Source organism: Hippopotamus amphibius, chromosome X, assembly GCF_030028045.1.
Source record: "Hippopotamus amphibius kiboko isolate mHipAmp2 chromosome X, mHipAmp2.hap2, whole genome shotgun sequence".
NCBI lineage: Eukaryota > Metazoa > Chordata > Mammalia > Artiodactyla > Hippopotamidae > Hippopotamus > Hippopotamus amphibius.
The window spans coordinates 101,010,881-101,038,648 of record NC_080203.1 but is presented as its reverse complement, the minus strand read 5'-3'; the positions used below and the strand labels follow the sequence as shown (position 1 = coordinate 101,038,648).

Below are 27,768 nucleotides of genomic sequence, written 5' to 3'. Positions count from 1 at the left end.
GCCACCTGGAGCGAGCTGCTTCCCGAAGTAATCAGCGTCCGGTCGTGTCCGGGACTGCGGGACTGCTGCTGCGACTGGGGAGGAACTCCCGCAGGCTCGAAGGGTCCCAGCCTGCCCGCGGCGCGCGTGCAGAACCGCCCCCTCCTCTTGCTCTCTCGGAAGGACCTAACGCTGGTGGGAGCGGAGGGGGGGGGGGGCCGACTTTAAGGCCTGCCTTAAAAAAAAATTTAACTCTTCAGATCCAAGAATTTTGGGTGTCCTTGGCACGACTGTGAGCACTCGGGTAGAACAATAGAAATGGGGGGGTGCCGGAAATGGTGCAGGAAGACCCCTCTAACCCTATAAACCTCTCCTCCCCCTCGCAGTTACTATCAGCATTGAAAGACCCCAGTGCCTTCAGTACAATAGTGCCTGTTTATAACTTTTCCCCGCTGGGTCCCCATACCCTAAACAAGCCCCCTCCTCACTGTTTGAAATCACCAGGGCAAAGATCGCTCCCAAATCTGTGACCTCCCGCAGCTCTTGGGCCTCTCACCTGCTCTGCCCCTGGCACCCTGACCTGACTCAGCCCCTTCCCCCCAGTAGTTCCTCTGGTTTGCACCTAGACAATAAATTTAGTTTAATTTAGCTTCCGGTCTTTAATTTTAGCAGGTCTTCTTTTTGCATGCAAATCAATATGGCAATTACCATCTAAAAGCTCGCCCGGCCCCGGGTCAATGTAAATTGATCATTGTCCGCCTTCCACAAAATAACACCGGGAGTCTGTGGTGCATAATGAGATTATACTGGAAACTGTCTTTTAGATCACAAATTATATTTTATGCTGTCAGAATCTTCTCCTAGTGGACTTCCCCGCTGGTCTAATCAAGGGGCGCGGGAGCCTGTGGGTGCTATGGGGCGATGGTTGGCCGGGGAGATATGGCTCTAAGAAATAACAGAGTGCGGGGGACCCCCCACTCCCCAATTTCCAAGACTTTTGACTAGGGGCAGGCGGAAATGAGCCTGCGCTGGGAAAGGGAGCCTTCTACAGAACCGGAGCGGGGGAGAAGCTCGTTGGTTAATTCCCATCCAACAGAAAGTCAGCTATCGCTTCCGGAGAAACACATTGGGGGCAACCAAAGAAAGCCGTCGGGCCGGGCTAGAGGTTGGTAGACGTCTCCGGCCAAGTGCTCGGGACACAGGCGGCTTGGCCGCCACGGGGGTGGCCCGAGGAGGCCTTCCACTGCTGCCCCGACTGCTTCTCAAGCCGGCGCCGCCATCTAGGCCCCGGCAGTGCAGCCAGCCTTGCAAACAGACGGAATCCAGCCGTCTGTACACGGGCGGGCTGGGGCCGTCCTCGGCCTCCCCTCCCCAGGATGGGGGAGGCCCCGCCAGGCCTGAACCGTGTGAGCGGGCGGCTGGAGGCCTCCGAGCCAGGAGAAGGTCCTTTCTCGCGGACAGCAAGGCCCTCCCGCCCCTCGGGGCACGGGTGAGACCCTGGCGCCTAACAAAAGGCCTTCAGAGCTCCTTTCGGCCTCGGACTGGCGGGGGAGGGGTGGGGCCAGCGGGGCGGGGGGGGGGGGGGCGGTGCGGCGGCCCCCCGCCCCTCCGGGCTGCGGCGGCCGGCCCCCGCGCCCTCGAGGAAACCACCGAGGTGGCACTGCCGGGGCCGCTGCGTACTCCCGAGGGCCGTCCTGGGGTTCGGGCGGCTTGGAGGCCGGCAAGCCTCCCGCCCAGCCCCGCGGCCCGGCCCGGCCCTGCCCGACCCAGCGCGGGCTCCACCCGAGTGCGGTCTTCCCAATAAAAGATGGAATTCCCAGCTGGGCTCAAACAAAGAGGGACCGCGGCAAATCGACGCCGCGGGCAAACCAAGCCGAAGCCTAGTTTACGCGCGCGTCTGAGGGCACAGAGGCGCCTGATAATCCTCCCTACGCAGGCCGTCCCCGCACGGTCTCCTCCAGGAAAAAAGAAAAAGAAAAGAAAACAAGCATACCTCCCCCTGATTCCGCCCAGAGGCCGAACTTCGCACTTCTTTCGGTTCAGTCTTTATCAGTTCACTAGGCCCTGCGCCACCTTAGCTAACAGGACTTCGAGGAGCCCCAAATCCCTTCCTCCCGACCCAGAGTGGAAAGCTACTCCTCTTTTTCCTTCATCGTCCATCCTCTCAGGGTGAAGAACTTGAAAATCTTTTAGAAATTCTGCTACCTGCTCAAAACATACCCTCTTCTCCACTCCAGACAGGAAGAAACTATGTAACCAGAAGCAATCTTAGTAACAGAGGGCCCTCAGTTTCCCTCTAGTCAAAGACACGCTATTTCCCAGTGAATGAGTGTGCGAATGTGGTTGTGTGGCCCACACTTCCGAGCCCTAGTCGGTCTCGCTGGGCAGGAAAGTCTTCATCAGGCATTGAGGAGTTTTTGTCATTCAGCCTGTGTATCTAAGCATGGATGTGTGCATATGAATGCTTTTTGTGTTTCCAAGTGACCCTCTTCACACCTTTAAATGGGCTTTTGTCTCTGGAACGAACTTACAGAAATTCTGCCCCAGTTTCCAGCTCAACAAAGTCCGGGATTTTCTCCTAGAATCTAGCTCTAGGTCTCAGTATTTGCATATCCATGTTTACATTCCTCTTGGCCAGTTCTTTATCTCTTCTGTATCTCTTGTTCCAAGTGGGCATCAGAGCCCAAGTGTCTTGATTTGTCTCAGCACATGTCATTCAGGAGCACATCTTAATCTGTGCATTCCTGTTTAACACGTACACCTCCCCACGACTTACATTCTTGCTTTGCCTACAATGTGGCTCATTCCCAGACCAGCCCAATATGGGTTTGCAGTTTAAATGTAACTGGAGGATCCCCTAAGACTACCAACCCTAAAAGGGAGAGGAGGGGGAAGGAGAGAGGAGTGCGACTAAAGACTCATTTCTCTAAAGGGTAATCCACCCACCAATTTCTACCTCTGGAAAGAACTAGATCAATGCCTGCAAAGTTGCATTAAATTTTTAGGCCAATTCAATGTTGACCCCATGGATGTGCATATAAATAATCGATCTTGTACCCATCACTGTCCAACTCCTGTTTGGAGGCCGCCTCCCTACACATCTCTTATTTGAACTCTCCACAAGTTCATGGTTAAAAGTATGTCTATTTACACAGACAACTCAAGGACCCCTTTGCTCTCTCTGATGCATACCTGTACACACTGGCCAGGCATTTCAGGCTTGGGTCTTTGGTCCGCAGCAGTCTCGGTCAGAGGCCCCACCCGACGAAAGCTCTGAGCAGACCTTCCCATACTGGGCCGCTGGGAACACTGAGGTCTAACCTCTGCCATCTCCCCAACTCAGTTCCTTAAGAGAGGGTGCCCATTGTGTGTGTTCACACCTCCCCCACTGAGAAGTACCGGGTCAAATTAGATCACCTAGCAGCTGCGTTTGGTTCGTCGAAGAATCGTACCCAATGTACCAGGATGTGAGATTGCATACACAGAGGAGAAAGAAAAACCCTAAGCCCAGACTCCCGCCCCATCCACTCCGGGGGATATTTTGCCTCCAGAAATTTCTACTAGACTCCCCACCCCCACTCTCCCCACAACCCTTAAAGGGTTAACAGAAACCCTCGCAGCCTTCCCTCCACCCCGGTCGCTGGGCCCGCAGGCTTGCTCGCTCACTCGCGGCTCACGGGAGTCTGCCGCCGCCTCCGCGGCCCGCCCCCCCTTCCCGTCCTTCAGCCGGGAGGGAGCCTGCATGCCTGTCTAGACCGATCTATCACAGGCACACCAACAACACCCGCGAGAGCGCGGAGACCCTGCCCAGGTCCCCCTGCCCGCAAGGTTCCCGGAGGACAGAACCCTGGAGCGTGACCGCGCCTGCGGGCTGGCGGTGGGAGCCTACCGGCGCGGGCCGCCCCGAGCGCACCGCGGGGCCGCCCCGGCCCCGGCCCCCGGCGTTCCCGCCAGCCCGGCGGCCGGGGCACAGTCACAGCTCTGCGCGCTGGGCAGTCCTATTTTTATCTTGTCTAATCCCAAACTGGGCGGGGAGCACAGGCGTCGTGCTTAGAGAACAAGAGATAGGCGAGGGAGGCGGGGAGGAGCAGCCAGGCAGCGACGCGAGCGGGAGCGAGTTAAAGACACAGTCGAGGCGATCGAGAACAGGAAGAAAGAGCGGGCTGCGCGGGCCTCGAGGCGCCGCACGCAACGCGCTGCCCGGCGAAGTTACGCTCGCCTCCCTGCCGCCCCTCGCCGCCCGTCCCTCCCCACGTCCCAGCGGCGCTCTCCGCAAACCCGGCCGCGGGGCCCCGGCCTGTGTGGGAGGCAGAGGCCCGGCCGGCCCTGCAAAGGGCTGGAGAGAATCGCTAATGAGCTGTGCGGCCCATTGATCCGGAGAACACTTCCTAATTAACTCTCAGTCACCTACTGGTGACAGCGCCTCAAAGGACAGCGCTGGGGCCGTCCGAGCCCCAGCCCCGACCTGCCCGCCGAGCGCCTGGCGCCCGAACCCCGCGCGCTCCCCTCACCAGCCCAGGCAATCCCGGTGAGTGGCGGCGTAAACCCGCACACTAAAGGCCAGCCTCGGATTAAACCTGGACGGCATATTAATCACCGCCATCTACCCTCTTCCTCCACGCAGTGAAATCATGACCAAAATAAACACGAGAACCAACACTGCAAAGCCCAGACCAGATAACAGGTCGGGGGTGGAGTGGGAAGGGCCGAGACGCAAACGTATTTTACAAGTGTCCACGTACAGGAGTCTCGGAGGCCGACAATTAAAATGCCTTCCACACAAGCAATTCTGTTGGCAAAACCGAATCCAACACCTCGTAAGGATTGATTTCGGCCAGCGGTGTCCGTTTCCAGTGCCACAGGAAGTGTCAGATGGCTAGAAATACCCAAGTCTGTCTGCGTTCACCACCCACCACCTTCTGGGGTGGGCCATTTCCTCCTCGTTTTTATTCCCAAGTCATTTTAAGGATTTTTCTCCAAGAGGCTATCCCTAGGAGCAAATACCACTACCCCTCCTCTAGCCTTCTCTGAAAAAAAAAAAAAAGGAAGAAAAAAAAAAAAAACAGTTAGAACCCTAAGATGTCTAGTCTAGACACAGGAGGCTGTACGAATACCTATTTGAAGCTCGCTGGTTTCTTTTTAAGGTTTGTTTTTAAATACACGTAACCCTCCCCCCTCCTTCCCTCTTCCATCCCCCCAGCCCCCACCCTTTAGACGCCGGCGGCGCGCGCCCTCGCGCGCGAGCACTCACAGCCTCTAGCCTGGAGATCGCGGACTTTCTGGAAAAGATTCATTAACGGCAAATTAAGCCTCGCCCCGGCCTCGGCCTACACGCGGCCAGGCTCAGCCGTCTCAGGGACCTGGGGACGTGCCCACTCGAGAGTGCAGGCGGCGGGAAGCCCGCCGGGACTACGCGTGCCTCAAGCCGCCCTACTCCGCACACGGCGCCCCGGGGCTTGCTTGGTAAACAGCAGGCGCACGTCGCCGCCGCCCCGAGCCCCCTAGTTGGCGGAGGCTCTGCAGCGCAGCCGCCCGCCCGCTCAGAGCGCGGGCCCCGCGGCGCGGCGGCGCCTCGCCCTCCCCGCTTCGGCCGAGGATCGCGCCCGGGTGCGCAAGTTCCTCTTCGTCCTCAGCCTTTGCGCCGCACGCCCTCCGAGTGGGACCAACTTCCTCCGGCCGCAGACTCGCACACGCCCTACAGGGCTTCCCACCAGACTCCTCGCTGCCCAGAGGAGGACCCAGGGCTCGCCCCCCCCCCCCGCCCGCCGCCGCCGCCCCCGCCCGATCCACCCCCACCCCTGGGGGCTCACAACTGAAAACCAACCCCACGACGTCGCGGCGAGGGTGGAGGTGGGCCAGGATCGCAGATGGAAATTTTAAAAGAACATTTACAAAACAAAGCGTCTGACCTGGCGGGCGGGCGGACGGGCTGAGTCGGAACCCCTTGCTCTGCTCGATTTCCTAGTATTTTTTTTTTTAAATCCACGTGATTCGCGCTTTGGAACAAGCCAGGGGAAAGAAAAAAGAAAAAAAAAAAAAAAAACAAGAAAAAAAAAACGGGACTCCCCTCCCGAGTTGCGCGGCGGCGGCGGCGGCGGCAGGTCGAGCTCGGCTCGGCCCGGGGCGACCGCCACACACACCCTGGCGCACGCACACGCCGTCGTTCCACGAGCAGGAACGAGCGGCCCCCGGAGAGGCGAGACGAGGCAGCCGCGCGGTTGGGGGTTTTTACAGTTCTTTCCCGAGTCGAAAAAGAAAGCAGACGGGAACCCGTCGCCCTCCCCTTCCTGCTAGCGAGCTAACGCCGAGCCGAGCTTCCCAGCTTCCAGCCCGGCTCCCCCCCCCCGCCCCGCGCCGGACTCGCGGCACTCAGCGACGACCGCGCTCCCGCGCACCCAGGCACACACTGGCTGCAAACTTCCACTCCGCCAACTCCCCGCTCTCCTCCCAGCCCCCAGGGAGGCGGCGGGCCCCCCCGCCGCGCCCCTCCCTCCCCGAAGCCCACGCGGGGCCGCTTAGGTTGGCTGCATTTTTAATAACTTATAGCTAGGAAATAAAAACGAAAGCGAGCAGAGCAGCCAAAGTGAAGCGCGAGGCACAGGCTTCGAGGGGTACGCGAGAGTCAAGAGGAGCCACCCGCCGCGAGCGGGGGCCCCGAGGGAGGGGACCGACTGCAGCCCGCCGCACGCACGCCCGCCTGCCCGCGCCGCCTCCCCGGGGAAAGGTGTTCCGGGCACTGACCTGAAATCCCCGGCCGGGGAGTAAGCAGGGAGCCTGCGATCCGGCGCTTTGAAGTTTTTTCCCGGAGCAGAGTCGAGGCGGCGAGGAGGAGCGAGGGGCGATGGGGCGGGTGGGGAGAGATGTGCGGGGCTGGAGGAAAAGTGGGGTGGCGACGTTGGCGACGGGAGAAGGAGCCGGGCCGGGGGAGCGCGGCGAACAGCAAAGTTTGCCGTCCCCGGCTGCCCGCAGCCCGCTCGCGGAGCCGCGCTCGCTTGCCTCCCTCGCCGTCTGCTGCCAGCCGGCTGCCCTCAGGGTCGGCCCCGCCGAGGGGGTGGGCTCTGGGCCGGGTGGGGGCGGGGCAGGGCGGGGCGGGCTCAAAGCCTCCGGGCAGGTGGCGACAGCCCCGCGCGATCCTCCGGGCTCCGGCGGCTGGGCCGGGCTCGGCCGGGCTCAGCAGCTCCCGCGCCGCCGCTGCTGCCGCCCGCGCTCGGGCAGGAGCCCCAGCGCCATGTTGACGGTTCGCCGCGAGCGCCCGCTCGGGCTGGGTGTGTGAGTGTGAGTGTGAGTGTGTGTGTGTGTGTGTGTGTGTGCGCGCGCGTTGGCCAAGTCTTCCCTGCGCGGCGACAGCGCGGCTTGGGCTCCCCGCCCGGAGGCTCGCGGGCTCCCCCTCCGCCGCCGCTGCCGCCTCGCTCCCGCTCTCGGTCGCGGTTTGGGCTCCGGCGCGTCTCCCCCGCAGCCGCCGAGCTCGGTCCGCGTTCAGCGAGGAGCGTAGCTCTGCCTCACCTTGCCGCTGGGAGCCCAGGCTCCGTCTGCCGCCGCACGCCGCGATCCCAACGCGTCCCCCCTCCCTGGTTCCCTCCTCTTCCTCCTCCCCCTCCCTCCGCCCTCTCGCCCGCCCGCCCTCCCTCCCTCCCAGCAGCCGCCTCCCCTCCCCCCGCAGGCGCAGCGCTCGGGCGACAGCCGCCCGCCCGCCGCCGCCTCCAGCTCGCGCAAGTTTGAGCTCCCCCAGCCTCCGCTCACCCTCCGCTGCGGCGCCTCGGCGGTGGGGTTTCGGAGGGGTGATTCCCCAGGAAAGGTTTGCCCGAGTTTCCCCAGCCGTCATCGATTCCCGGCGCGTTTCGCCTCTCTGGGTCCGAACCCCAGACCACTTGGGTGGCGTCCCCCTCGCCCCTTGCCCTCCCCTTCCCGGCTCGGACCGACTTGGCTGCGCACACCCCGCCCGGGCGCGCGTCCTGGGCGAGCCAGAGACCGACTCGGGCGGCGGCGGCGGCGCGGGCGGCCCGCTGCTCCTGAGCCGAGGGGATGGGGGGCGGCGGGGGCGGCTCTCGCAGCCGCGCGCCGAGACTCCCCTCGCTACCCAGAAGGCCAGTGGAGGACCGCAATTACCATAAAGCGCCTAGCACTCCGCTCAGCCAAAGCTGTCAAACCCCAGCGGCAGCCGCCGCTGCCTCCTCTCGCCACCAGCGCTGCGCTCTCCCGGCCGCGCGTCCCCTCCGAGACCAAGCAGAGCCTGGCGAGTGCGCCTCGGTGCCCATCCCCACCCCGGGTCGCCCTTTCCTCCCGGAGGAGCCCTTTCCCATTTCGGTGTCAAGAGCTACCAGAAAACACCACCCTGGGCAACAGTGGCCGTTCCGCCCGAACTCCGCGCCCGAGTTCCCCGGACGTGTCGATTGTGTGGGAATTGTTTGGAGAGGCGGGGGGTGGAGGAGGCAGCCCGTGGGGCACAAGGAGGCGGGCGTGGGGGCGATAGGGGAGCGAAGATCTGCCAGAATTTCTCCCGGTTCTCGGGCCTTTCACAGTCTGCATCTCAGATGATTGGAGGGTCTGTCCTGGCCCCTCACCCCTGCCTCGGGAGATTATCTCCCGCGTTTTATTTTCCTTGGCAGGGAGCAACTTTTGGCTTACACCGTTCGCTCCATAAATTTCCACTCGGTAACGTCGTGCTGATCGGAGCTCGGCGGCGGCGTACAGCCTGCGCCCGCAGCAGTTCAATTCAATTGACACATATTGAGCTTCTCCAGCGCACCCGGCGCGGCGCGGGGCGCGGGGGGAGGGAGGGGGCAGGCAGGCGAGAGGGGGAAGCGGAGAGGCGAGGTTCCGGCCTCCCCGGAGCGCAGAGCCTCTAGGGCAAGCCGAGAAGCCCCAGTTCGTGAAGCGGGCGGGAAGGGGTGGGAGTGGGGGAGGGGTGTTCCGGCCTAACCGCACCCAGACCGCCGGCCAGGACATCACCGCAAAAGGCGACCCCACTCAGTTGCTGGATAGGGTCTTTTTATGCCGAGGGTGGGGGAGTCTCTTTCTGCCTAAGGACAAGATGGTGCAGGCTCGATGAGAACATCAATCCGAAATGGAGGTGGCTTGTAAATCCACACGGAAAGTTTTAAAATATCCTGGAGTGTCTCCATGCCAAAAATAATCAAAAGCATCTCAAGTTGATTACTAAGTCAAGGTCAAGGCCAAAATCAGCTCTAGCTAGCAGATCCCTTTAAAAAAATTAGACGTAATACTGACTGTGGGACTGGTGTTAGGTGCGATTTTATTTATTCTGTTTTAGTTCTCAGTACATAGTTATAAAAACAGCCCTTTTCAAAGCAGAAGTGAAACATCTCTACCGTTTGAAACCCGAAACTTCGGGCAAAATTAAATCTTCATGCTCCAGAGCTGCTTAAAACAACTGATGCAAAAGACAGGCGGGCAAGTGCCCCTGTGAGCAGTCCCCAGCCCTGCAGGGCCGCCACCGCTTCCAGGACCGGTGCCTGCATAATGGAATGTACGCCTTTTTCTTCCTGGTCTTTCTGGAGGTGGATGTCTCTGAAAGCTAACCCACACATTTTTTTAATCTCCGGTAACAAGCAGAAAGACACCTGGACTGTTATGCTGTAAAGCTATTTTTTATAAAGACATTTTAGGGCCAGACATTAAAAGTTATTAGACTGAACGCATGCGAGTTACAGACACAGCTGGAGAAAAGGCCTCTGGTTATGTGTTGTAGCAACATTTCTTTTCGAAGCGACTCCTTTTATTCAAAACAAGTCTAAAATAACCGGGAAGGCTGAAGTTGGGTATTTGTGGGGAAACTCTGAATGCGGTTCCAGGCAAGGAGGCCTCTGTGCCACTGGGTGAGTGCGGAGCTGTGCCAGGCTCTTCCGGCTCAGTTAGGCCGCCGCAGAGACCCTGGCCCCATGCCCGGCCACCTTCTCTCCCCTTCCCATGCCTCCCCAACTGCCCCCAGGCACGGGCTCTTCCCGGAGTTAAAAGTTGCATGTAACCGTCCAGAACTTTCGGAAAATCCAGGAACCAAGTGAAAACACGGAGCCTGCAGCCTCTCTGAGTCCTGTGGCCTCCCGGGGCTGCTGACAAAGGGGCCTGTTTGTCTAACTTTAAAAGTCCTAGAGTTAAAATGAATTGGGGGGGGGGGGCGGTGCTGTAAATGCAAAGGGGCCAGAAGAGGGCTGACTGTGGGAGAAATTTGATGCTGGAGACAAACAGACCAGTAAATTTGCCTTTGACGTAATTTGCAACACACACACACACACACACCCTTTTTAAGGAGTCTTGCCTCCGTGGTATCCTTGTGCAAGCTGGTGGGATTAAAGTGTTTCTCTTCCATCTCTGAGGGATACATTTGCCAACTCTGTGGGACTTTAAAAAATATCTTATTAAGGGAGTCCTAAGAGGCATGAATGTATGTGGGGCTGGGGGGGGGAGGGGGTTCATGACTCCCTGGGAATTAAAATGTGAGATTTTTCCTGAGGTGCTCTAAGGTGGAGGAGGGGTAGGTACTCTTTGTTTACACCTATTGGCCTGGTTAGCTGGCATTGTTCCAGGGATGAGAAGGAGCAATCTCACGAAGGGCAGTCCCATCTTGTGTCCTCACTCAGGAAGGGGCTCTGGGAGCTGGGGACACCACGGAGCCTACAACGTGTGCGGGCCTCCTCCTGCTCCCTCCTCCCCTGCCCTCCCACGAGTCCCTCAGGAGCTGACCTGAGGGTCAGGCTGCTACACTCGGCACTCAGCAAGGGGAGGATTTCAATGAAAGCAGAGGAGGAGGCTGCGGGAAAGAGGCAGCGAGTGAGCGCAAGGGAGGGGAGGCTGCCCGGGCAGCGGAGAAATAAAGAAATAGGCACAGAATGGTGAGGTGCTTCCAACTGAGCTGCAGGACCACCCCTCTCCCATCTGCCTTTTGTCCCCTGGGAAGGGATTCCCAGTTATAACCTACAGCGCTCAGGCACTCTCCTGCTGCAGATTCTACCCAGCCTCTGCAACTGGACAAGCAGGTTGGTGCTTTGGGGGGAGGGGAGCAGGCCTAGAGCCTGGTCGCCCTTTTCCTGCCAGGCTGACTGTGTAAAGTCGGCCAGGCCCTCTCCCACACCTTCAGTCACCGCGCAAAGCCTAGGGGAAAGGCCACGCATACCGTGGTGAGGTTCTTACCTGGTGTTTGGGGGACCCTGGAACCCCCAATATGGTGCGTGGGGTTTGTTTGTAACACACATGTGGGAACTAAATCATAAAGCTCTGTAGGCCCCACTGGCGCTCTTCAGAGACTGTTCTCAAGTCTATGACGCTGGTTATTGGAATTGGTGGGATTTGGGTGATTACAGAGAATGTATTTTTACTTTATATACTGTGAGCTAGCCTGTTAATGTTAACTATTTTTAAAAACACACAAACACCTACAATAACAGTCTTCCCTGGTCACTTTGTAAAAGAACTGTGGGCTTACCAAGTGGCACTTAGAGGATCCACTGGCCCATCCCCCAAGCACAAGGCATCCTTATCCCAGGGATTTCAGTTATCTGGAAACATCTGACGGTAGCTGCCTTCCCTGGCAGGAGCCTGCTAGACATAGGGGTCTCCAGGTTGAAGCTGGCTGCTCTTTCTGTCTAGTCTTTGAATGGTTACTGGGCATTTGTGGGAGGAGGGTCCAGAAGGCAGGCCCAACATGGTAGTAGCAATTGCCTCTCAGAATTTCTGGTCTGGGCTAGATTTCAGGCTCTGACCAGGCACCAGTGGGTGAACTACCATTGACACTGAGGGGCTTGCTGGGTAGATGTGTGTCAGCCGAATGAGCATAAATACTGGCGGTTTGGGGAGGCCCTGTCTTGCGCCCCACCTGGCCCCAGCTTAAGAGCCCTCGAGGCCGCCGAGCTGGGCTGGATGCTCCTGTAGATAAACTCGGCAGCCACATCCTGCCCTGGCTGCTTATTTAGCGAGGTGCCTTCGGCTCATATTTTACCCGATCCGGGGCAGTGAGTGGGCACCGCGGGGAGAGGGAGTGGAGAACACCAACTCCTCGCACGCAGACCCAGCAGGGCCGCCTTCCGCCCGAGCCCTTTTGCACGCAGCTTCCCTCCTCGGTGGCCGCGGGACCCCTGCGGACAAGCACCACCCCGAACCCCTTCGCGGGCACCACCCCGGGGACTGCAGGGATCTGGAAGGCTCCGTCAGCCCCTCGCTCGGGGCAGGAAGGGAGTACGGCCCAGAAGATGGAAACGCGGCGCTGGCCTGTCCCTGGGTACCGCTGAGGCCCCCACAAAGTTAGGCGCGGAGGTGAGCGGCGCGGGGCGGTTGCCTCGGTAAGGTCAATCAGGGAGCAAAGCTTGGGGCTAGCGCAGGGCTGGGGATTCCAAACGGCCTAATCCGCTGCAGTTCCCCCCTCCCCCCATTCCCCCTCCGGGTCCAATCTGCTCGGCCTTCGCCCCCATGCGGGCCCCCCCCCCCCATCCCGGCGTCTCCAGCACATTGGCAGCCCGCAACCCCCGGGCGCGAGTGCGGGGGTGGGGGGGGGGGCGCAGGGTGGTTTGTTTTGCAAGGCCTGACAGAACCTTCTGTGTGCGGCGGAGGGAGGAGGCTAATGCATAATGCACAGCGCCTGGAAGCCCGGCCATTAGCGGCCTGTCGGTGACACAGACAAACGACTGAGAAGGAGGAGATCCAGCTCGCTCTGGAGTTTAAATATACCAGCGTGGAGGGGAAACGCCATGATTTAAAAGTGTGTGTTTGCAGACACTCGCATATATTTTAATGATTTCCAGCAGGCCATGCGCCCCAGCCTTGCATCCCCCTCCCCAAAAAGGGGACGTGCATGGGGGGGGGGCGGTGAATGAGGGCAGAGAGAGGCCTCAAGCCGAACCCACCGATAGCTTTTGAGGGATGAAGGGGAGGAGAGGTTGGTAAATGCAACGCAGAGACAGCGAGGCCTAGGGAAGCCACACGACCCAAGGCCATCCCCACATTTTTTTCTTTTAATCTGGCCATCGAGACTTCTACCCGGACTGGACCTTCTAAGTTTTACTAGAAAGAAAGTCCTGGGGGAAAGAATAAACCCTGCTACCCTGGCTTCCCCACCAGGCGCCCACATTTTTGAATCTTCCCTTTCCACTGACAAGCCAGAGACCTCCTTCCTCCCGGTTTAACACACCAGTGTTTTTTAGCAATTAAGGCGAGAAGGGGGTGGGGATAAAGATAAGCCAATTTTTTTTTCCGCCATGCAAGTGTGAAAGATAAGATAACGCTAAGCTGAGGCAAAGCGGCTGCTTACAACCTCCCTTCAGCGATTTTGATCGGTCACTTCTTATCTCACAAAAATGCTCCTTTCGAAAACTGCATCAAAAAGAGAAAAAGGCTGAAGGAAAGCATTTTCATTTGGAAGTGACATTTAAAACTCACCTCCTCTACACCAGCTACCCCTCCTCATCCGCGGGGCTCCCCAGGAAAAGTCGCACCTCGACTACAGGGTTTCGGGCTTTCTCATGGGGGGCAGGATTACTAGTGTAATTAGGCTGAATAAAACCAGGGATTCGTGATGAGGATTTATCCTGCATCCAACCCCAAGCTCGCAGCCGGGTTTTCCTGCTCTGAGTTCCTGATCGGTGTTTGTGTTTCACCATCGCGCTCGTGTGTTAAAACTAAACAGGTAGTTATATTTGGGAGGGTCATATAACTATGTCAACAAGAAGCGGTTGTTAATGCGAAATAACAAGAAACTCTGCTGATTTTTACAGGCCTCTGTAAAGGAAGGAAAGGCGTCATGCGCCCCGGAACCCGAGAACTCTCAGTCGAACCGAACTCTCGGGGAGTCTTATAAAATCCTTTTCTCGCACAAAAATCTCACCAAGGGGTTTCCGGAAGACTTTGTATTTGTTGAGGGAGGTTTCGGTATTGAACTCCAGGCCCTCAGGGCGGCCTGTAAATTCCCCCCAAGCCCAGCCACTGGCCCCAAATCACAAGCATCAAGGCAAGTGCCCCAAGCCGAGTTGATGAGCCTCTGCGCCCACCTCCGGCTTAGAGCTCCCGAGCTTCCACCTCTTCACCCGCCCCCCCCCCATCCCGGGTTCGCACCTCGGCGCTGGGCGCACACCGAGTCTGCCCCCTCCGGGCACGACCTAAAGCCCGGGGCTAGCGGCGGCCGGATAGTCCCCGGGGAGCCGAAACCGCCGAGCGGGGAAACCCCTCCTCTCGCCCTTCCCCGAAAAGCCTGGCCGCGGCGTAGGCGCCAAGCGAGCGGGCATCCGCTGACAGCCGGGCCTCACGTAAGGCCCACACGCGTCCCATTAGTCAGCCTGAGTTCCCCTCGGGCGAGCCGTCTGGCGCGGCCCCAAGGCCAGGCGCGGGCGGGGAGGGGGTACGGGGACGCGGCGAGCTGGGAGCGGGGCGGGGGGCGCGGGCTCTGCGGGGCCCGGCCGGGCTCGGTTCCGCGTTCCTGGGCCCGCGGGTAAGCTGAGCCGGCGGGGCAGGCCGCTCCCTGGCTGGCGCCGAGGCGCCGAGCTGCGCTTCACGTGCCCGCCATATCAGCAGCGGCGGCGGCGAGGAGCGGGGGCAGGGAGGCGCGCCGCAGCTCCCGCGGGGGTCTCCGGCCCCCCTCCCCCGCGTCGCGGGGGGCTGGGTCGGGACCAGCCCGCAGCCCCCGTCCCCGCGCCGGCCGAGAGCGGCGCCGCCAGACGCAGAGGGGTTTCTAGGGCGCCGTTCCGAAAGCTGCGCGGCGGCGGCAGCCGGGGGAGGGTGCTCCTCGCGGCCGCCCCGGGAACTTCCCAGCCGCCCCGCCGCCGCCGCCGCCGCAGTCACCGGGACCGGAAGCCCTTGCGCCGCCCCGAGCGGCCTCCGCTGGCCCCCAGGGCTGTTCCAGACGAGGGCTGGTCGCGCGTCACCTTCGATCCCTCTTGGTCCCAGGCGGCCGCCCTCGCCCTGGGGCATCCCCATTTAAACCCGGAGGACCCTTCGCGAGACCCTCCTCTATTACCGCCATCAGCGCGGCTCCCCCCGCAGCTGGGACGGGAGGGGCGCGGAGCCGCCACTCCGGCCGGGCAGGAACACCTGCTCCCGGGCCCTGCAGCTGGGCGCGTGGTGCCGGGAGAGCCTGCCTACTGTTGTGTGCAGAGATCGCAGAGGAGAAAATGGGGCTCCGAAGCTCAGGGCCAGGAGCAGCCGCGCCCCGGTCGCCCCCATCTCCCACCCTTTCTTTTCGATCAAGCCTGAAGCTCCGGGACTCGGGTCTCCCTGAGGTTCGAAGGGCCGCCACCCCTGGGATCCGGCTTCTGGCCTTAAGAGGTCGTTCGCAAGACAGATGGGGCAAAACCTGTTTTGGGAGCCTTCCCGGTGTCCGCCCCCGCTCTCCAAACAAGAGACACTCATCTCCCCTCGGCCCCCACTCTAGCCTCCGGAGGGGGACGAGAGTAGGTCACAGCAGCACTGGTACTGGGTTCGGACTTTGCCACTCCGCATGGGGAGGGCCTATGGACCCTCCCCATCTCCTCTGTGCCCCGAGGAGATCGGGCAGCCTAGATGACCTGTGCTGCTTGCCCTGCCTCGCCCCCCCTCCCCCGTCCCGCCCTCCCCGGCGCTCCTGGCCCAGGGCCCGGCCGGGGAAGGCGTTGTTTTGCCAGCGGGAGCCGAGCGAGTGCGCAGAGAAAAGCCTCCCTGCTCTAATGAGAGTGCACACAGCGCTGCAGCGAGGAGGATGATTACCAGGCAGGCGGGCAGGCGGGCGGGCGGGGGTGGGGGGGTGGGCGCGGGCCCGGGCCGCGGGCGGCGTGTGCGGCGGCCCCGCGGGCCCGGAGTCCCCGCCTGTCTGGCTGCTAATCGCACGCTTTCTGCTGTTACGGAGGCAGGCGGGAGCCGGCGGCCGAGCCCAGCGCCGGCGACTCGGCGGGTGACACGGAAACATGGCGCAGCGCCCCTCCCCCGCCCGCCCTCCCTCCCCGCGCTCCCGCCTCCCGCCTCGCACTTCCTCCCGCCCGCGCGGCTTTTGCAGTTCTAATGCTCTGCTGTCCGCCCGGCACCATTACGCTAGCAGCCGCTTTTCGGCCGCCCCGCGCGTCTCTTTCCCCTTTGTTTTCGGGGTCTATAGAAAACGTTTGCTTTTGTCCCGAGCTCTCGTTAAACCAAACTTGTGGTGGCAACGGAAGGCGGTGCGGGCGGGGAGGGGCCCGGGGATTTTGGCAGCAGCCGACCAGAGCGTGGTGGAAACTTCTCTCGCTGGGTTCCCCGCCACCCCGCCTTCCCCCTCCCCCTCCCCTCTCACACACAGGCCAGTCGGCCTGCAGACGCTTCCCTCCTTCTCCCCTGAGAGGGCTCAGCGCTCCAGAAAGGAGGTCTGGGCTAGAGGGACTGTGACCAGGGGTGAAGAACCTAGGGCGCGTGTCTGTGGGCCCCGAGTTTTTGGCACTCGGTGACCTCGCTCCTTGAAGCCTTGACTTGCCTTTCCCTCCCTTGGTCATTCGGGGCTTTGTATCAGCCGATGGAGAAGGAAGGGGAGGGAAGAAAAGAAAGTGGTTCACGTGTGTGGTTTTTATATTAAGGGTTTGTTGGAATCTCTCACCTCCAACTGTATAGCCTTTTTTATAGGATCTATGGCGAGAAGGGGGAACGTGGGCCCCACGGGGGAAAGTGTCAGAAACCTAGGCCTGGGAGCTGGATCTTACTCTACTGGTCGCTCAGCTACAGGCCGGTCCGCAAGCGGTGTGGGGGGACCCTGCAAAGTGGGGGACGGACGGGGGAGCCAGGTCCCTTGATCCAGGAGACGCCAAACCTCCCTCCCCCGGGCGAGAGCGCAGGTCCCCCTGGCGCGCTCCCCAGCCCAGAGCGCACGCCGCGGCTCCGCACCGGAGCTGCTCAGGCGGCAATTTTTTAAGCCTGCAATTAAGCGAGGCGTCGCCGTGTCCTCTGCTAGTGTCGATCCTGTCAGTCGCACATGGCCTTGGTGCTCCGGTCCGAGGCCCCGCGATTAGTCACAGGCTCGCTTCGCTCCTTCCCTAATCCGCCTCTGCAGGCAGCCTGGGGACGCGGCCGACTTGGCGGCGCTGGCAGGGAGCCACTGCGCGCGGGGCGGGCCGCCTGGCCAGTACCAGCCCCGCTGCGCCCGAGCCGGCGCGGGTCCCGGGGTGCGGGCTTGGGGCTCCCTCTCCCCTTCACAGCCCCCAGGCTGGGGCGGCGGCGCCCCTCCTCCTCTCGCCCCACTCCCGGGCCTGCGAGATCTATTTGTGTGGTGTCATTTGCATAAAAATAGGACAAGTGTTTCAGTGCGTTCGAACGCGGGAGGCGAAATCCTTATTGATGTGTCTGTGTGGAGCCCTCGGTTGTCGGAGCGGTTTGATTTAGGGTGTTTGTGTTGCCTTCTGCGAGAAAAGAGAGGAAATCCTGCGCAACGCCTTCGGCGGCCCGGGCCCCCCAGAGCATCCCCCTCTGCACGGCCCGCAACGGTCCACCGCTTGGACCCCGGCGCGCCAAGTCCACAGCGAGCAGGTTGAGGGCCAGGCGGGCGACCCATTATGACTCTCATAAAACTGGGCGGCCTAATCACCAGCTGCCAACCCGTTTACGTGTGGCGCTTTCTAATGCTCCCTTCGCCGGGCCCGGGCCTCCAGCAGGTTCGCCCTGGACACGGCTAGAGCCGCTCAGTGGGGGCTAATAGAGTGGTCGCTCGTTCTCGTCGGTAGCGCAGCTTCCCTTCCCGGGCGACCCCCGCGCTGCCGGCCTTTGCGCTGCTCGCCAGCAACTCCTCAGCTTGGACAAATAGCTGGGAGGGCGCCGGCCGCGCGGAGCCAGTAAATCAATCATTAACTCCCCGGCGAGGCCTGGCCAGGGGAGGGAGAGGCGGCCAGCGCCGAGTCCGCGGGGCGAGAGCGAGGCCCCCACCCCGGGTTGGGAGCCGTCCACACGCCAGCGGACAGGGTGCGTGAAAGTGGGTCCCCCCCCCGGGGCCGCCCGATCCCCTCCAGGAGCCTCCGCCTGCCGGGCCTTTCAAGCCCGCACCTCGCCTCGCCGGGCAGGTCGGGTTACTGTGCGGCCCCCGGGCCGGCTGGAACATTAACGAGCCGCCCCGGGCCTCGCGGCCTTCTCTCCCCAGGAGAGCCTGCCGCGCTTGGGCAAGCTCCTCGGATCCGGTGGGGCTCCTCCAGACACTGGCTTGCCCCACCAAACCGATCGCCCCCGTGTCGACTAGTCTCCCTGCGGCACCCTCCCCACGGAGCCCACCGTGGGGCGGCACGCAGCGGGTTAAAAGCTCCGGTTCGCCCTGGCTCCTCGGCGGCGCCGAGGAAACGCTGATCAAAGTGCTTATGGGGAAGGAAACACACACGCACACTCGGGCCTGAGTCGAAGAAGAGCGACTGGAGAGACGGCTCGGGAGCCGCCTGCCTCGACCCGCTTCCCACACTCCCGGGAACGCGGCGGCGGCGGCCCGCGCGGTTCTCTCCGCGGAGCTCGGCGCGGCGGGGCCGGGAGGCCGACGGGGACGGGGGGAGGGACGAGGGGGCGGGAGGCGAGCCCGGGCGGCGCGCCAAGAGGCCCAGAGCCGCAGATTAGTCACCGCTCGGCTGGGCGCTCACGGGTGCGCCCGGGAACCGGGAGGGCAGGCGTCGGCCCCGCTCCGCCGGGCTCCCGGGGGCTCGGCGCCGCGGCGCGGGTGCCCCCGCCCCCACCCCCGCGCGCGACCGGCGCGGCTGGATGGACTCTCGAGGGCTCGCGATGCGGAGATGCACTTGTCAGTTCAAGGGCAGGACAGCAACTCTGCAAGCGGAGTCTTGCGAACAGGAAATTTCTCATTGACAAGGTGCTGCCCCTCCCCCACGCCCGGCTTCAAAACAAAACAAAAACCCGGCGCGAGCGGCCACCGCACCCAGCCTGGGCCCGCCGTGGCCTGCGCCCCTCCGTCGCCTCCACGACCCCTGCGGCTCGGCCCCGGTCCGGGGAGCGGAGAGCTCGCCGAGCCCCGGGCCCCGAGCACAAGGCGGCCTCCAGCAAACAGGCCCGGCGGGCAGGTTGGGTTCGAGTCCCGCCGAGGGCGCCCAGCTGCCACCCTCCGGGGCCCTGGCAGGGTCGGGCGGGGGCGCAGGGCCCGGGAGGCGCCGCGCCTTCTCGGGCTGTGAACCTGGCGGAGCGGCTTTGCGGAGCTGGAGGCCGCCGGGTCAGCGGCTCCCCGGAGGCGTGGGGGGCGGGGAGGCCGCGCGGCGCCGCCGGCTCAGTGAATCCCGCTGCGGGGACCCGGGAGGGCGGCGAGCTCGGCCTGGCAAAGTTCCCGTAAAAACTCCATGTTTAGAAACTCCAGCGGCGTCGCGGGAGGAGGGGACGAAGAGGGCGCGCGGGGCACGCGGGGGCGGCCGGCACCCACCTTGCGCTCCCGCGGAGGGGTCCGGGGCCCCCAGCCCAAGGCGAAGTCTGGAGGGCGGGGACGGCCCGGTCCCCGGGCCCGTTCTTTTGTGTCTGTCCCTCTCTTTTCTGCGCACTCTAAAGGAGATGTCTAAACCCGTTTCATTTATTGAATTCAGCCAGGAGAGGAAGGCTGCCTTTTTAGGGACCCTGATATTCATGGTAATTTCGTATTTGACACATGTAAATACTTAGTACTCTCAGGTAAGGTCAAATTATTTATCATCTTAATTTATATTTCAATAGGCCTACAATTTAGAGGCGCGAAATGCCTCCTTATGAATCATTATGGTCTATTAGGGGAAGTAATGTATAAACAGCACTATTTGGGAGGGAATCACTTATGTTGACATTTAAATGGCTCTTCAATAGTTAAAAAAAAAGACATTCGAGTGCCTTTGATTAAATATACAATTTACACGACCATCAGCAAAGCCATCAGGAATATAAATTCTTCTTGGGATTTTTATTTATTTATTTCCTTTTTTTTAAATTTTTTTTTTTTTTTTTTTTTTTTTTTTTTTTTTTTTTTTAGCCTTCCAGGGCATGCATGTCATTTAATCCCTATAGGAAGATACACAAATTTCAGGCAAAATATTCTCCTCTCCCCCAGCTAATGGCTTATCAGAAACCCAGGAAATCACTGGAAGTGTGAGCAAACTCCACCAGCAGGCACCCAGTGGGATGTTTGTAGATCTTTGTACCTCAGTAACAGAATCAACCACTTTCTAACAATATTGCAACTGATTCGTGAAACATTGTAGCTTCCCTGCTGGAGCGGAAGCTTCCAGAAGGTCTGTGTCCATTCATCCAACCTGCTGTTCCCACAGCACTCAGCACAGGGCCTCATACCATTTTAAGTCATCCTCCTACACCTGCTAAAATATCACTGGCAGAGGCTCTTCCTGGCTGCCTCCCTCCCCCACCCCATGCACCCTTTATTGAATTACTCTGTTGTATTCATTCCCTTGAAGCATCTTACATCTTTAGAATGCCCTTCTTTAACCCCACATCTCCTTCCCCAGCTCCCTATTTATCGGTTCCCCTGCACAGCTGTACTTCTCAAAAGAGGTGGCTACATCCACTAGTATGTCCATTTCCTTACCTTGTGTGCACTCTAAAAGTCAGCTAGTTTTGAAGTTGTTCTAAGATATTGGGATAAATTGCAGCTTTGTTTATAACAGCATAAGATTAGAAACAACCTAAATGTCCAGCAATGACATTGATGCAAGGGAATATTCTGAGCCTATTTTTAAAAATAAAAATTCGCTCTGTAGCATTGATAGGAAATGACCCCTAAGGTCTATTGTTAGAAGAAAAACAATGTGAAGAAAGTGTGTGTAATATGTTACAATTTGAGTCCTTTCTGGAAAAAACAATGTAGGAAGGATACAAACACATATTTGCCAGTACATTAAACATCTTCAACACTGCTGGGGAGCACCCCCCACCACCACTTTATTTTCAGAACTGGGAACACACCACACAAGCTCTTCCTTCCTCACCTATGAAACTTATTGCTACATCTTACAGGGTCATTTTCTATATCAGTAGTTGGAGATGGGCTCTGTGCCAAGGCTTGTGGAATTTCATTGTATAGATGTATCATTTATCACACTCTTCTACCCACAGCCTTCAACCTCCACCCTCCCTAGCTGTTCTGCAGAAAGGGCTCAAGATCACCTGTCACTTCCTCGTTGCTGGAAGGTGGGGATGGGGGAGCAGTTCAGGCCTTCCTTGGCCTTGGAAGCACTCAGCACCCCTGACTGCTCCTCACCTGAGCTGCTCTTGGCTTCCCAGGTGCCGCATACACATGGTTTTCATCCTACCTCTGAGTCTCTTTCTAGACTCTTTCTGCTCTATTAGTTGCCTTGGGCCTGGGTCCTTCCTTCCCAGTGCCCGCCTGCCACCAATCTCATCCAGGCTCATGGCTTTAAATACCACCTACTTGCTGATGACCTTTCAATTTGTTTTTCCAGTTCTGGACCCCCATATCAAACTGCAGGCCTGACATCTCAATTTGGCCATCTACAACCAGCTTCATGTTAACCACAGCGAACATTTGCAGAGTGCTGGCAACACTTTTCTAAGGACCTTCTAGAAATTAACGATTAATCCTTACAACTACCCTCTGAGGCAGGTAGAATTATTATCCACATTTTATGGATGAGGAAATAGGCAGAGAGGTCACAGAACATTTCCCGAAATCAATCGGAAAATGGTGGGGCTAAGATTCAAACCCAGGCAGTCATAGAGTCCACATTTCTTTGTCATTCTGCTTCATAGCATGCCTAAAACTGAATTTATTTATTTACTTATTTATCTATGGGTTTTTTGTTTTTTGTTTTTTTTTTTTTGGCTACACTGGGTCTTTGTTGCTGTGCGAGCAGGGGTTACTCACTGCAGTGGCTTCTCTTGTTGGGGACCAGGGGCTCTAAGTGTTCAGGCTTCAGCAGTTGTGACTTGTGGGCTCAGTAGTTGTGGCTCGTGGGCTCTAGAGAACAGGCTCAGTAGTTGTGGCTCACGGGCTTAGTTGCTGTGCAGCATTGAACTTTTTAAAAAAAAAATCAATCTACAAATATTTGGGATATTTACTCAATGCCAGGCCCTGCAACAGGTCCTGGGGAAAGAGTGGCAAGCAGGACAAACTGTCCCTTAAAAAGGGACCAGCTCTTCCCTTGGGATCTGCCCTTTGTCCCAACTCCCTTCCCTAATGCAGAAAATGTCTCAGCCACTTAAGTGCTTAAAGCAGAATCTTGGGGGTGGCAGGGAAGGGGTCATTCTAGACCTGTCTCCTTCATCTCCCACCTCGCCTTCCTCCAGTCCGCTGGCAAGGCTAACCGATTCTACTTCCAAATGTTCTATCCAGTTAACCTACTTCTTCCCATTCTCCCAAATCCACTCTGGCCAGGGCACCATCTTCTTGCCTGGATTAGCATACAGGATTACTAGTCCTTCTGTCCTCTGTGCTGCCATTCTCACCCTTCTCCAACCCATCCTCTACATGGCAGCTACAAAGGTCTTAAAAACAAGCCAAAAAAACAGAAACAAACACGTCATGGAACTTCCCTGATGGCGCAGTGGTTAAGAGTCTGCCTGCGAATGCAGGGGACACGGGTTCAATCTCTGGTCCAGGAAGATCCCACACGCCGTGGAGCAACTAAGCCCTTGTGCCACAACTACTGAGGCTGTGCTCTAGAGCCCAGGAGCCACAATTACTGAGCCCATGTGCTGTAACTACTGAAGCCTGTGTGCCTAGAGACCATGCTCTGCAACAAAGAGTAGCCCCCCAACTCGCTGCAACTAGAGAAAGCCTGCGCACCACAACAAAGGCCCAACGCAGCCAAAAATAAAATTAAAACAAAACGACAATGTGTCACATGTCACTACCCCACTAGTTTTCACTGTACTTGGAACAAAACCCAAACTCCTTAACAAGGCTTCCAGTCCCTGCCACCTCGTGGCTTGCCACTGTTTGCCTCACTCTCTGAGTGCCAGCACACATGGCCCTGTTGTTAATAAGCTCTGAGAAATCTACAAGTAAATGCTGGAGAGGGTGTGGAGAAAAGGGAACCCTCCTGCACTGTTGGTGGGAATGTAAATCGATACAGCCACTATAGAGAACAGTATGGAGGTTCCTTGAAAAAGTAAAAATAGAATTACCATATGACCCAGCAATCCCACTACTGGGCATATACCCAGGGAAAACCATAATTCAAAAAGACACATGCACCACTGTTCATTGCAGCACTATTTACAATAGCCAGGACATGGAAGTAACCTAAATCCCCATCAACAGAGGAATGGAGAAAGAAGATGTGGTACATATATACAACAGAATATTACTCAGCTGTAAAAAGGAACGAAACTGGGACATTTGTAGAGGCATGGATGGACCTAGAGAATGTCATACAGAATGAAGTAAGTCAGAAAGAGAAAAATATCATATAGTAATGCATATATGCAGAATACAGAAAAATGGTACAGATCAACCGGTTTGCAAGGCAGAAATAGAGACAGATGTAGAGAACAAACATATGGACACCAAGTGGGAAAAGGAGGGGAGTTGGGGTGGGATGAATTGGGAGACGGACTGCCATATATAGATTACTAATAAGAAAAAAAATCAAATTGTACACTTTAAATATATGCAGTTTATTGTATTTCAATTATATCTCAATAAAAGTTCTTAAAGAAAAAAAAAAGGCTCTGAGCGTTCCTCCCTGGGCTGTTACCTCCCTAATGAGACTGTACACTCTGTAAGGACAGGCGTGCCATCACTGTGTACTAAGTTTGCATCAATATCCAGCCTGAACGTATGGAAACATATTGTTCTCATAATGTTGTCTGCAGCACATGCATGGCACAATGCCTGGCACATATAGATGCTAAGAAAAATATATTTTTATTTTTGGCCTCACCACGCAGCATGCAGAATCTTAGTTCCCCGACCAGGGATTGAACCCGTGCCCCCTGCAGTAGAAGTGTGGAGTCCTAACCACTGGACCACCAGGGAATTCCCCCTCAAAATACTTGATAAACAGTAAATGAATCACTGAATGCTTCATACTTTTTTGCTAACACTTTTTGCTAATCAATATTCTATATCACAGCCAGAGAAGAAGCCAAGTTCAAGAGAGCAAGACAAGGGACTTCCCTGGAGGCCGGGTGGTTAAGACTCCGCCCTTCTAATGCAGGGGGAACTAAGATCCCACATGAATCACTTTTTTTGGTGCAGCCGGGCCAAAAAAAAAAAAGCATAAATAAATAAATTTTTAAAAAAGAGAGGGCGAGACCACTGTGGGCATGTGCTTCAGGAAAAGCGGGGTGTCCGGGCTTGCAGGAAGTAGCTCTGTAGTTCTGGTGAGGATTGAGACCTAAGAAATTAGGAAAGTAAAGCATGAGGCCGGAGGAGCCATTATCACCTGGAGAGGCTCATGGGAGCATGGGATGCAAGTATACAGGTGTTTGTCAGAGGAGCCAGGGTTCCTGGGTATGCACGCTGGGGGACAGGACTTGGACGTCCTGTCACAGAATATCAGCCCCAGGAGGTGAGAGAGAGGGACCTCCTGGCCAAGAGCAAGACAGCCCAAGCCAGACTTTCCTTAGAGTACTTTGCCTGTTGCCAACCACTTGGTCTTTACTTGGTGGCAAAAGATTGAGACCACTCTTCTTCTCCAGAACCTCAGAAACCAGAATAGTGGGCTCTGGTCACAGGTGACCTTGGGAAGTTGGAGTTCTTCTCTGAATTCCATGCCATTTGACTTTGAACAGTAACTGTGTCATTACGATGCATTTGATAGAAAAGCAAGTCTTTTTTAAGGATGAATAATTCCTCCATGATAAAAATAGCTACTGTTTATTGAGGGCCTTTGCTCTTTTCAGTTACTTTATTAGGTACATTCCCAAGTTACCTCACGGAAGCCCCCAAAATAACCCTATGGGCTAAGAATTACGATTCACATTTTACAGCTCAGGAAACTGAAGCTCACAACTGCCCTCCCCAAATATATAGCTAATCTAATCGAGTTTGGTGACAGGGATGCTACCTGACTCCAAACCTGGGCTCTTTCCAGTAGAGTAATTGTCTCCCACGAATATGCACTGTTCCCCCCAAATCTTAAACTATTTCTGGGATCAGATAGCTTCTCCAATCCTGTCCTTCTGGGGTTGTCTTGACAACTTGCCAACTGCAGTAAATATCATAAAAGGAGTTTGTTTCTTTCTGGGATCAGCAGGTCTCGGCTGATCTGATGTGTTCACCATGGGAACCTAAGAATTTATCATCTACGTGAAGAGTTGCTTTCCTCCCAGGTAAGCTTTGAAAAAGTGTGGGGCCAAGTTCAAGGGAAGGACTTCCTCCCCAGAATGAGTAGATTGTCTAGCTCTGTTTGGAAAGTTTCTGTACCTCCACCAATACTAAATTATGACTCGGTGTTTGCTGAGATTATAAACCACCTTGCCCTTTCAGACTTCTGGGCAACATTTTTCCCGGCTTTAGGCTTTGATAAAGATTACTCTGCTCTTACCACAGGGAGAGTTAAAACAGGGAAGACAGGCTATCGGAAGAACCCACTACACAGTCCTTCTGAAGTTCTTGAACTTGGAGAAGAGGAGGGCCACTAACCCTTTTCAGCTCTTAGGAAAACAATAGCTAGGATTTATTAAGGGCTCACTGTCTGCCAGGCACAGTTCTAAACATTTTATATGCATTACTAATCTCATTTCATATAGAAAACTACCCTATAATAAAGGTACTATTATTATCCCCATTTCACTGATGAGGAAACTGAGGCTTAGAGGATAATTAACTTGCCTGCTTGCCTGGACACTCACAGCCTGATTCCTAGAGCCTAAACTTTGATCCATGCAGTCTTTCCAATTCTCCAGGCACCTGTGGTCAATGTCATTACTCCGCCAACTCCACAGGTGCATCATAATTGGGTGCTTTCTTTGGATCTAAAGGAAATGGCCTTCACTGCATCATGGCATGCCAACGATGTCCTCTGAGGACATGACAGCAGTGAATTTGTCCTGAAGGTCCCTCTGAGATGCCTCTTGTTTTTTGTCACTTTCCAAGATGCAGCCCGTTCAGGGCGAACGGAAGCTCTGGGATGATTCCCGTGACACAGTGTGGTCATCCCTGCCCTGGTCTCTTTGACAAAGCACACTGGTCAGTCGGTGGATGCCCTTGCCGGTTCAATGCCAGTGGCTGCGCCGGGACCTTCCTGACCTATTTGCTGGCACAGGGAGCGTGGAGGAGGGAAGATCAATCTCCAAGATAATTTAGGTTCTGTCTTTCCTCAAACCAGCCTCTGTCCTCTGCTCTAGGTCTGCCGACGATGATTAATGCGCCACTGACTATTTCCTCTCTACAGCTTCTCCCTGGCTTTGGGGTTTATTTTACAGCCGTTGCCAGAGTTTCTCCTCAGCAGAGACTAAATACTCGGAGATTGGAGCACAGCCCTTGGTGTTCCTCAGAAAGCGTCCCGGGCAGCAGGTGGCACCGGGCCATCCCTGGAGTAGGTGATGCCAATGTTTAGGGTTCAACGCGAACCCATCACCTCCACCAATGAAAACCTAATCTTTTAATTATTCTGAAAATACCCAAACTAAGGATTGCAGGGAAAGCAATTAATAGGATTCATACGGTCTAGTCCTCATTTGTAATTACATATTATTATTTTTCTCCCTACTTTGTTCCAATAATGATTTAAGGCTGCTTCCAAAGATACACAAAACCCAGCAAAGATAAATAGAAGTGGGACATGAATTATAATGTCATGCCTGCTCACAACCTCTATGCCCCGTTCCACATAATAGAACTGAATTCATAACGCCTTTCAAAAATGAGGTAATTCTGCTCTTTTGATGGCAACACTAGGCTCTTTGTAAAGCAAGGGGGTGGTACACAGTAATGAAGGACCGGGGAGGGCACATAAGATCCCATTTCTAATGCTGGTTCCCTTGGTGTGTGACCTTGGGCAAGTCACTCACCCTCTCTGGACTTTGGATTCTGAAATCCTCAAATGCCTCTGTCCACCTCTGACCCCTCCCCCCCCATCATCACCATCACGCAGGCGGAACACGCAGGCAGAAGCCAGCACTGCCCATCTGGCATGAGACCCCCTAGGAATTACTATCAGAGAAATGGGCTCCCAGGAATACCTCTCTCTCTCTCTCTCTCTCTCTCTCTCTCTCTCTCTCACACACACACACACACACACAAATCTTCCAGGACACGGGAACAATGGAATTTGAATGGTCTCTTCCCCTAAGGCGAGGACCCCTTTCCAATCTTTAACTAAAGAGACACTTCCAGGATCGGGGTAGCATGGAGAATGTCGTTCTGGGAGGCAGGAGGTCTCTCCCTCCCTCAGGTGTGAGCTACTTTCCTTCCTTCTCTTACAGTTCAAGACCCTCTTAGAACCTGGCCCGACTCTCCAGGTCCAGTCTCAGCTGCCTTCACTCCCTCCTAACCCCATCTTCCATTTGTTTATCCCTTCTAGCACCTAACACCATACTTAGCATATCATTTGCATACCCTCCCCCCAGTCCTCTCCCCGACCCAAAGTCTCCATCACCCCTCTACTGCCTTTACAAGGGCTTCTCCAAGTTTTTCTGGAAGGATTCCTTTGGCCAGAGGGGCTCTGGAAGCTCAGCCCTCCTCACTAGCCTCAAGTGGGAGGCTGCTGGGAAGACTGGTTTTAAAATGCAGGCCCGTCTCAAAAGAACAGGTACAACAGGATTCCATTTACCTCAAGTTTTAAAGTGGGCAAAGCGGGGACCCTGGTTGGAGAACTAGGTCCCACATGCTAGAGAGAAGGCCGCGTGCTCCAACCAAGCTGCAACACAAGATGCCACAAAAATAAATAAATAAAGTGGGCAAAGCCAATCTAAGGTGTCAGAAGTCAGCCTGGGGACGAC

General features: G+C 57.0%; 1 protein-coding gene across 12 annotated transcripts in view; it reads right to left on the bottom strand.

Moving 5' to 3' along the window:
• BCOR (BCL6 corepressor) overlaps positions 1 to 27,768 on the bottom strand; it is a 90,012-nt gene that overhangs the window by 39,601 nt on the left and 22,643 nt on the right. For 4 of the 12 annotated variants that reach the window (XM_057718227.1, XM_057718234.1, XM_057718240.1 and 1 more), the window contains exon 1: positions 6,721 to 6,987. The exons of 2 other annotated variants lie outside the window; for them this stretch is intronic. The gene's annotated coding sequence lies outside the window, so the exon portion shown is untranslated. Of the gene's footprint in view, positions 1 to 5; positions 270 to 5,888; positions 6,268 to 6,720; positions 6,988 to 27,768 lie in introns of those variants that run through there. 6 more of the 12 variants (XM_057718238.1, XM_057718233.1, XM_057718241.1 and 3 more) reach the window with 4 other exon arrangements.